Here is an 11475-nt window from a genome sequence, read left to right as displayed (position 1 = left end):
TAGATATGACAGAGATTAAAGACTTTAAAAAATATAATACAAATATCTTAAGCATGGGATGTAAAGGAAACAAGAATATGATGAGAAAAGAAAAAGAAGCTATGAAAAAGAATCGAATGGAATTCTTGAGATAAAAAATACAATTTTTAACTGAATAATTATGAAATAACACAAATTGGACATGTCAGAAGAAAAGATTAGTGAACTTGAAGGTATAGCAACAAAATTACTCAAAGTAAAGCCTATAGAACCAGAAGAAAGTGGAGGTGGATATAAGGTGAGGTAGACAGGGCTAAAGGGGGTGAAATATTTGGTGACCAAAGGAAATTTAACTTTGGGTGGTGAACACACAATGCAATATACATATGACATATTATTGAATTGTACACTTGAAACCCATTTATATATATGTAAAATATATTTTTGTTTTCTTAAAGGTAAGAATGATAGCTGACTTCTTGTCAGAGTCTAAGTAAATCACAAGACAATGGATTTACAGCTATAAGTTGTTAAAGAAAAAATACATCAATAATAATTTTATATCCAGAGAAAATATGTTTTAAAGGTGAAAGCAAAAAAAATGACTTTTACACACAAAATAAGCTGAACTGCATTTAAATTTTTTTTTTTTAAATTCATTCCAGCAAAAGAAAAATATCACAAAGAAATTTGGATCTACAAAAAGGGATGATGAGGGCCAGAAATGGTAACCAAAAAGGTAAATACTAAATTTTTTCTCAAATTTTAATCTTTTAAAATGATAATTGATAGTATATAGAAAAAAAATAAAATGTTTGTCAAGATTATAACTTGGGTAGAAGTAAATCACATGACAGCATTTTCACAAAAGCCAAGAGAAAAATGAAATGTTTTTACATTATATGTAAACTGGTTTGGTATTATTTGAATGTAGATTGTAAGCTAAAAATATATTGTAGATATGAGATAAACCACTAAATAAATATATATAGCCTAGCCAATAAGCCAATAGCAGAGATAAAATAGGACCCAAAAAATACTCAATTATTCTGAAGTAAGACAGAAAAGGATAAAAAAAGAAAACAAACAGAAGATGGAAAACTAGAAAACAAAAACAAAGAATGAATATTTCTACCAAATTCCATTAAATTTAAATAGTCTAAATATATTAATTAAAATGTAAGGGAGTGCCAAAGTAAATTAAAATATAAAATCTAACTATATACTATTACAAGAAACCCACATTGAATGTAGAGATTTATAGTGAATAAAAGTGAAGAGATGAAAAAATGTGTACCATGAAAACATAAATCATAAATCAATAGAAAGTTGGAGTAGCTACATATATCAAAGTAGACTGCAGAAGAAAGACTATTGCTAGAGATAAAAAGGTACATTCTATAGGGGGGAAAGGTACAATTCATTAAGAAATCATAATAATCCTAAAAGTCTATGGAATCTAGTAACAGGATATCAAAATACATGAAACAAATACTGAGGGAACCTGAAAGAGAATTAAACAAATACACAAACAATTAGAGCTGGAAATTTCAATATTTCTCTCTCTGCAATCAATAAAAGAAGCGCCCTGAATTAATCATTTCTAACTCATACGTATACTTTTTATTTCAAGATTATTTCTAAATTCACGATTCCCGAATAGATTCCTCCATTAAAACTGGTGATATTTGCTTGTCACTCATTCCTATAAAGGCTACACCTCTGCCTTACCTGCAAAGGGGCTTCAAACCTCAGTTCTCTTCTCTAGATCATTATAATTTATTACTATAAATCACTGCTTTTTATATTGACTTCTTTACTTTTTACTTTTTGCTATTGTGGCACAAGCATAAATCCTTATCTTTTAATCCTTCCAAGTAAAACAACATAAATGCACCATTTCAATTTGTAGCTTTTGTCTATGGCCATGCCACCCCAAATGAGCCCAATCTTGTCTGATCTCGGAAGCTAAGCAGGGTCAGGTCTGGGTAGTACTTGGATGGGAGACCACCTAGGAAGACCAGGTGCCGTAGGCCTATAAAATAAGGGATTGTAAACTGACAAGGTCCTTGCAATCTGTGAGGTCAATCAAGGGATGCCTTGCCTAAAAAAAAAAAAAAAATCAATTTGTAGGTTTTTTATCTTTCAAAGTTATCCACATAACTCCATAATTCTTTAAAATTTTTAAAATTTGTGTATATATGCATGCACATGCATATATGCATGTTTGATAGCCATAGATTCAAACAAAACCTTTTTGTGACAAAAATCTCTTTTTAATTATTGAGAGTAGAGAAGAGAAAGAGAAAGTAGAATTCAACTCTATGAAGCATATTATTAAAATTTATCATTCTAATGGTGGCACAATGCAGAAAAAAATTGATTGAGGATAATGAGGGTTTAATTATTCCCCACCTTTAAATCTGAATTGAAAGTACTAAAAAGTTCAATAACTTTGATGAAAAGAAATAATAAATTTCATCCCACCAAGGTCAAGACTCCTACCTGAGACATTCTGACATTCAAGAGATAAACCTTGACACTCAAGAGATGATAAATCTCTATACTCTCAAAAATGTAGAAATGTGACTACAGGCTCCCAATTTTTTTCAAACTTTGTTTCCAAGCCTAGGTATGTGTGTGTATTTCAACTTAACTACTTTTTCAGCTTATATAAAATTTGTCTTTTACTTTTTTGTGAGATATAAAGTGCTTGAGACCTCATCTCACTTGTTTCAGAGGTAACAATGAGTAGATTCCCAAAGGTGACTTGAGACCCAGTTGGCTAAGTGCCTATAACAGTGACAGGCTTCAGTGTCTCAACACATGAAGTTCGAATCTGTGCTTTGTCCAAATAATAAATTTTTACATGACACAAACTGAAAAATTTTTGAAACCTCAAATGTTAAATCCACAAATATCCAAAGACTATTTGAAATAGTAATGTTCAAGCTTCTCTAATGTATGATCTTTGTGCTGTAATTATGTGACAAATCCAATTGCTGGAAGAACAATTAGAAACTAAGAACTAAATTGTTTTTCCAATTAAAATGAGAACTGGAAATACTACAAATAAGAAAATCTCTATTGCATCTTTTTCCTGCTTCTCAATATTTCCTGGGATCATACAGTACATTTTTTTTTTAAAGTTTAATATATGAATCTGCAAACTCACCTTTCCCAACTTCCAAACTAACTTATCAATTCTAGGTTTTTAGGAGACAAAATTGAGACATGAAAATATTTAGAAATTAACCCAATTCGGCACACAAAGATGAGCCATCAGATTTTGTGATTCTTGTTCAACAGAGAATCATCTATCCTTGAGCCAGCTATAATTTGTGATTTGCTTGTAGCTTCATTCAGACTGGCTATGACCATAATGTCACTTTATCGTGGTAAACACCACTCTAAGCTTCCTTTTCTGTCGTTGTTAACACTTCTATCAGACACTTTGGAGATTGCTGTAGAAAAACATTTATTGAGCTTTTAGCTCACACAAATACTGTTGGGACCTAGAAAATGGCTTCACAGTTAAATATAGCATTTCAAAGGGAAAAAAAAAACAGCATTCATAAGAAATAAAAGCTCACTCCCATCCCACCTCCATCTCTTTGTGCATCATTTCTGTGAAGTTTGGCTAAGGTAGTTCTGGTATTCTTGCATAATGGCTCTAAGTAAAATTCTCCTACACTTTCTTCCAAAACTTGGCTTCTTAAATGAAGCATTATATAATAAAGGTATAATGGAGACTTTTGAAAGTAATTTTGGATTTAGGTTAAGAAATAGCAAAATTAAGATTTGAAAATTACATACTCTTTATACACATTTTTAGCTCAATTTTATGGTCATAAATCTTTATTCTACTTTTACAAAAAAAAAGCAAATGTTGAGGAGAGATTATATATAAGAGCCAAATTGAGTTTTACATGGCCTCCTACTACACTTTGAAATAGAAGCTCTAGTACAGATTCAGTGCATAAAATAATAGTACCCAAGTTCCATTATATTAATTTTAGTCCCAAGATTACTGACTATCCTTTCATTCCATTTTACTTAAATAAAGGATGAATAAAAGTTCTCAACCCTAATATTTTGATTAAAAAAAGAACTATGAAATTTTGTGTGACTGCTGTCTAAAATAATTCATTTCCCCAAGTTGCTAATGTATCATTAAAAAATGGCTTATATATAAAGCAAAGTAAGATGTATTAAAAGTTTGGTTGTTTCAAAACCCATGTGAAAATCTAAATCCCTGGAGAATTCCTCAAAAATGAAGATTTCAGGACCCCAACCCAGACATGCTAAGATTCTCCAGAAATGGAGTGCTATTATTTGTGTTTTCCTATAATGCTCCCCCAATGATTCTGATGTTCAGGTTTGAGAACCATTTGACTAGAAGTTATTGGACATATATTTGAAGAGCTAACCTATTGATTTTCCATAGTAATAAGCATCAAGTGTTAATAGATTGTCTTAAGTTTAATTATCCTACTATGAACAAATAATATGATACACTTGAATGAAAATTGTTTTAGTTCTTATTTGTAATTCATGCTTTCATTAAAACCTTATTAAGATGAATTTTAAATAGATCTAATCTCCTAAGTAAACTATTATCTCTAAAATGGGAGATGCAAAGCATAGGTTCCATGTTTGTATAAACACATGCTGTGAATAAGAATTCCAATTAAAATTGAAAATTTTATAAGAACTAGTGTTTTTCAGAGTACTAATTCTTATTTTGATCAAATTCATCAATTTTTATAGCTTAGTAGAAAGGGTATTATGTGTTATATACGTGTATATATTTTTATAGCATTTCAAGGAGTCTTAAAGGCCTCTAAATAAGCATTGTGCATAAATTTTCAAAGTATTTGAAAATAAAGAGGCACTTTCTTTACAAACCCTAACAGTTCTGTCTAAATTGTCCTTTGGACTCACTGAGACTTGCAGGACTCTATCTTTGCCTTCTAGGCCCTGTGCAAAACGCACAGGTGTCATGTGTGTCCTTACTTATCTGTGTATCAAAGAACAAGTATAAAATACAGTCAGGAACTGTTATTTGTGCTAAAGATATGGTGCTAAACAAATCAGGCAATCCATGTTCTAACAGAGTTTACCATCTCATGAAGAAAGCAGACAATAAACAAGAAATTATGAGTGAAATAATTTTCACTGAGGAGAAATGACAAGTGTGAGCAGGAAAAGTATCTCTGCTTAATTGATGTCAAAACAGAATCCCAAAAGATGAGTAGAGGTTGTTTAGTTATCTGGGCAAAGGGAGTTTAAGGCAGAGAAAGAGGATGTGGTTAGAGAAGGGCCCAGCATGCCTACTTTGTTGAATTGCTCTTAAATTGTACACAATGGTATAAATGATTGTGGGCTCTGAAAGCGGATAGCTGTCGTTCTAAATCTACATCAGCTACCATTACCAAGCCATGTCTTCGGGCAGATTAATTAATCTTTCTAAAAATTTCCTCACCTGTTAAGTGAAGTCTATAATAGTACTGTAGTGAAGATGAAAGGATCAAATAACAGCTAAGTAATTACAGAAAATAATATTAACCCTTGCTTATACATGGTGATATATAACCTTATCTTATTTAATACCTGAATTTCTAACTCAATTTCTAACTCACGAATTGGATTCCAAGTCAAGGGCTCTCATACAGCACTGCATTGTAAGGTATTATGGATGGGCTCCTGCAGAAAAGCTTTATAAACATATTATTGCTATTCAAGATTTAGCAAAGGAGAAAATTAGAATGGGAAACTGAAAATATCAGAATATTTGTTTCCATTTTCAAAAATGTTGGATATTGTTTATTTGAAAAGAAAAACCATTCTGTGAATTTTAAATGTTGGAAAAGAAAACACTGCCTGTGAATTTTAGAAAGTAAAGATGGATTTAAATGTAGGAGGTAGCAGGAGAGGCAGCAGGACAGGCAGCAGGACAGCAAATGAAATTAACTTCAATAAATGACTCAAAAAGTGCTCGCAAAATTACCTTAATTGTTCTTCTGCGTAGGTTATCATTGGAATAAATATTAAAATTTGTTTTTAAACTAATTGCATTATTTTATGAGCTTCAAAAGCACTTGCAGGTAACCATCCCAAGCAATAATTTTTCAATCAAACCTCTTTATGCAGGAAGTAAACTGATCATTCAGAGGTCAGTATGACATTTACGGGTTTGAGAGATTTCTGTTTCTGAAACTGGCTGAGTGTGCACCACTAGAGGTAGAACTTGAGTAGAAGAATTTATTACCTAATATGGTACCATATCATTAATTAATCATTAGAGACAAATAGAAGACTCTATCTGATACCAGCCCAAGCTTCTTAACTTAAATTAATAGTTTCTAGGAGAATTAGATATAAATTAATAAAGTATAAGATTTAACACCCCCAACATTTTTAAAAATAGATAAATGGGTTATTTTTTATACTTCTACTACTCATACATTCAAAGATATTTATCGGCACCTAGTCTAGGCCATATACTGTATTCAGCATTAGGATTTGTTATGAGTTGAATTATGTTCCTCCAAAATCTGCGTGTTGAACCCTTAATCTCCAGTACTACAGAATATGACTTAATTTGGAAACGCGTCATTGTAAGTGTAATTAGTTAAGATGAAGTCATATATTGGGCCCCTACTCCAATATAACTGGTAGACTTATAAAAAGGATAAATTTGGATACAGAAACACACACATACATGAGGAGAATATTGTGTGAAGATGAAGGCAGAGATGGGATGATGCTCCTATAAGCATCCTAAGAGTCCAAACATACCAAAACCACCAGAAGCTTGGAGAGAGGCATGGAACAGATTCTTCCTCACAGCCCTCAGAAAGAACCAACTGCCAATACCTTGATGATGGACTTACAACCTCCAGAACTGTGAGATAATAAATTTCTGTTTAAGCCACTCAGCTTGTGGTCCTTTGTTCAAGAGCACTAGTAAATTATTACATATCTGATTGGAGCAGGAAATCCTCCACTCTCATGGTGACTATCTTCCAGTGGCTGGCAGTCAATTGGTAAAATTTACTGTATCACAATTTCAAAAAACATTATAAATATTACTTTTTGTAATCAAAAAATGTAGAATTGTAGCTAAAATAATAAGATGGAAATAGGCCAATCATAAAGAATCTATTAGTCAAAAACATAATTTGTGCTTTGTGTTGGATTTCCTCCACATATTCTTTTAGATCTATGCTCCATCCTTCTCTGTCCTTGGTTGTTGAACTTTATCAATTGTATTAGTCAGGATCCCTTCCTTCTGTTTTCCAGGTGCATTTGACCAATAGAAAGGACTGAAAGGAAAGCAGGAAGCAGGAAAGAGCCTGTTAGCTTCTCACTGGTGGCCTACAAGATTGATACGGCTAGGAGATTCTCTACCTGGTCATCACTTGATCAGGCGTCTCCTCTCAGTGAGTTCCAATAACAATTGATCCCTCTTTTTCTCCTTAGAATTAAGCATGGTAACAACTGCAACTTGGTAACTGTTCCATAATAATTGTTGCTAATTATCAGGGGCTTTATCCTTCTTACTGTTACTTTTAACCCTGCCCTCACTTTGTAAATAATCTCATCTCTGTAATCTCTTTAATGAGTATGTCATGCTCATAATTTTTGCCAGAGACATGGCTGATACAATAATTTTTCCAGGGACACTCTCAGGAAATTGACTTTTGAATTTGGATTTCAGAACTAATGTCTCACATATTTGATGAACACACAAATGAACTCTTTTCTAGGGGGCAATAGAACACTGGTACTCCATGGTTGCAGTGGCACCATGGTTGCTCAAATTATCACAGGTGGCATAAGATGGAGCGCAATGGAAAGAGGCTTTGGGAGATTAATTTGCTGTGGCACTTAATTACTACATTGACACTGTGAATTTAAAAATCTGGAATATATCTATTGTTTTTGACTGACACACAAACACACACGAATTAACTCAAAACCTGACATTCCTTTTCAAGTTGCAGAAAGCCTCTACGAAGCTTTTCTCATGTAGCTAGAATGTAGACATAATTATGGATCAAAGCTTGACACAAAGCCTGATTGTAAATGCTATAGAGATGCAATGCCAGCTAAATGTATAATTCATTCAGACTTCTTATGCTAACTTTAACAACACTCGTTAGAAAGAAATAGAACCTTTCAAAGAACAACAAGTGTTGGCGAGGATGCAGAGGAAAAGGAACCCTCATACATTGTTGGTGGGATTACAAATTGGTACAGCTGCCATGGAACACAGTCTGGAGGTTTCTCAAAAAATTAAAAATGGATATACCTTTTGACCCAGCAATTGTACTTCTGAGGATTTATTCAAAGAAAACCAAAACAATAAGTTCGTAAAGATCTATGCACCCTAATATTCATGGCAGCACAATTTACAATAGCCAAGATGTGGAAGCAACCTAAATGCCCATCAACGGACAATTAGATAAAGAAGTTATGGTTCATATACACAATGGAAAATTACTCAGCCATTAAAAAAATGAAATCCTATCATTTGCAATGACATGGATAGATCTAGAGGTTATTATGCTGAGTGAAATAAGTCAGACAGAAAGATAAATACCATATGATTTCATTTATATGTGGAATCTAAGGAACAAATAGAACAAACTAATCAAAAACAGATTCACAAATATAGAGGACAATCTGGTGATGGACAGAGGGACTGGGAGAATGGAGTGAAGGGTTAAAGAAGTACAAATTAGTAGTTGATAGATGGTCATGAGGATGGGGAGCACAGCATAGGGAATGCAGTTAGCATTAATATATTGGCTAGGTAGAAAATCAGAGGAGAGAAGGAGTAATTAGGGGGATCATTTTATAAACTATATAAATGTCTAACCAATGTACTATATACTTGAAATTAATTAAAATAAATAAATAAATTTACAAAAAAGAAATAGAACCTGGAAAATTGGGATGAGAATCTTCGGTCAGTATATATATCTGTCCACTTCCTGTAGATATCTGGAAGAAGAGCTGTATGTAAAATCTGCATTATTTCATAGTTAGTAGATAACAGTTAATGGTCATGATATTGAAAAGAACAAGATTGGAAAATGAGTGAAAAGGGAATCTAGAAGAGAAGACTATGAATACACATTTCAGAATGGACAGAGTGTGAAAATATTCCTGGCCCACATAAATTTTCTCAGCAGTTTTGATTACAGAGCTCTCACCAATCAAGTGAACTAAATTACCTGTTGTGTGGATATAAGTCAGATTCCATCCCTGGTTGTTAAATTGCTTGTTTAATGGACCCATTTACAAAGTAGCCATAGTGGCAGGAATGGAGGCTATACTTGGGCTTAATAACATAGACAACATACACTTCCCTTTACTAAGATTGATCTAATCACAACTACCGCTGAGTATCCAGCATGCCAACAAAAGTGAAGGTGAAGCCCTCAATATGACCATTTCCTGAGGAGTCAGTCATTCACCAGGTGAAGGTGATTACTTTGGACCCCTTTTATTACCAAGTCTTTTCTCAGATACATATTTACTTTTGTGTTTGCAAAACTCTATCAATATTACTACGCAGGTATTAACAAAATGCCTATTCATCATCTTAGTATCCTAAAAAAAAATCACTTTTGCTGAGGGGACAAATTTTAACATGAAGAAAATATATCAATGTGCTCCTCTCAAGGTGTTCCCTGGTCTTATCATATTCGCCAGAAAGCAGCTGGTTGACAAATTGATGAACTGGCCACCAAACTCTCAAGAATGACACTAGGTAAGTGAAGACACCCTGTGAGTTTGTAGTGCTGTTCTACAGGATGAAGAATGTGCTTTAAGCCAGTAGATGAACTGCATGGATATGAGAAACAAGGAGTGGATATGGGATTAGCCCTTCTTACTCTTATACCTAATAATGCGCTCAAAGTGACCTCATTATGCATGGAAAGCTGATGCTTCCACCAGGGAATATAGTCATTGCTCCATTGAAATAGAAATCCAGACTGACCTTGGGCTATCTTGAGCTTCTCATTTTGATGAACCGACAAGCAAAGAAGGTGGTCAGTGTATTTATTTGAATAATTAATTCGATTACCAAAGAGAAATTTGATTGTTTCCAACTAGTGGGAGCAAAGAAAAATTTGAAATCCAGGCAACTCACTGTGGCACCTGTTAGTACAGTCATTTTTTCATTAGCTACCAATGGGAAATTGGGGCAACATAATCAAGATAGGATCACTAAAGACTTAGCTTCTTGGGTTACTTCATTTGGAAAAATAACTCACCAACTGATGTTGGCAGAGAATAATGGGAATATGAAACTGATAGCCAAAGAATGGAGCTATAATTTTCAACAAGCCTTTTAATGTAAGCTTATAATCAGCTATAGAAGCAAGCACTATAATCAGATGTTTCATATTAATCATTTTTCTCCTTTCCATTCACCTTTATACTTTATGTGAAGGGCACTGATGCTCAATAATATTACAATTAGTTTCTAGTAAGACTCTAGATACAGTGACATCTCTCCAAAGTGATTATGTAGTTAACAAGATTTTGTATTTCTTCTGTGTTTGGGGATTTTTCCTTTGTGTTTCAAATTTGTCTAAATGAAGAACAGGAATGAATGCTAATTGGGAAAAAAAAGATGGACTGTGCCAGTTATTCTGCACTTATTTTTACCCTTCTGGATCCATTCTTTGCCCTGTAATATACATAGATCTTTGCCTCAAAACTATAGCACCTGGTATCTCTTGCCCTATGGCGTCTTGTTGGTTTCAACCAATAAGAGGCACTACCAAGAGAAAAAGAGTAGGAGGACAAAGTTATTCAGCACTGATTTCTGCTACATCTCAGTTTCCTCCCTCCCAACCGATGATTTTGACAGTGGTTGTGTTCCTCATTGTGTGTTCACTACTGTCATGCAGCCCATCTCCCACAGCTACAGCTATCACTGGGTTCTGATACAACCACTTTCTATCCTTATCCCATCAGGTGTTAAAGTAGTCATGGCTTTTCGTTGTAGTGGGCCCCTGAATGCTTCACTGTACCCTTTTGCTGTGTTTTAATTCTGCCTACATTTCCATAATTAGTCCCTTCATTTAACTCATATCAGTTAACCCTTAGAATGTATCTTCTGTTTTCTGCTAGTACCCTGACTAAATTTATGGTTGATAAATGTTTTTGTGAGTGTGTGATTCCCTAGTGCAGATTAAAACCTACTTGTCCAGAAATAGAAATTATCTTTAAAAAAAAAATTAAGATTCCATAAGACACTACTGTGTAGTATGTTTGACCAGCAGTGTTGATTACAGAGCTAAAGGGCTGAAGGAGAAGATATATTCCAAGGATAGATGCTTTAAGAATAATATTCTCAGTATTATGCTCTATAACTAATATATTAAATATTTAGAAAGTTGCTATATTCATGACAAACTAATTACATCAAAAACCTATCTGCAATATGCTAAAGTAGGATGAATTGGTGAA

General features: G+C 33.5%; 1 pseudogene; it reads left to right on the top strand.

The window, feature by feature from the left end:
- Positions 1-1896: 1896 nt before the first annotated feature.
- On the top strand, positions 1897-2015 carry LOC112471531 (annotated as a pseudogene).
- The last annotated feature ends 9460 nt before the right edge of the window (positions 2016-11475 follow it).

Source organism: Pteropus alecto, unplaced genomic scaffold (assembly GCF_000325575.1).
Source record: "Pteropus alecto unplaced genomic scaffold, ASM32557v1 scaffold57, whole genome shotgun sequence".
Lineage (NCBI taxonomy): Eukaryota > Metazoa > Chordata > Mammalia > Chiroptera > Pteropodidae > Pteropus > Pteropus alecto.
The sequence above is the reverse complement of the archived record's forward strand: the minus strand, read 5'-3'. Positions and strand labels throughout refer to the sequence as shown.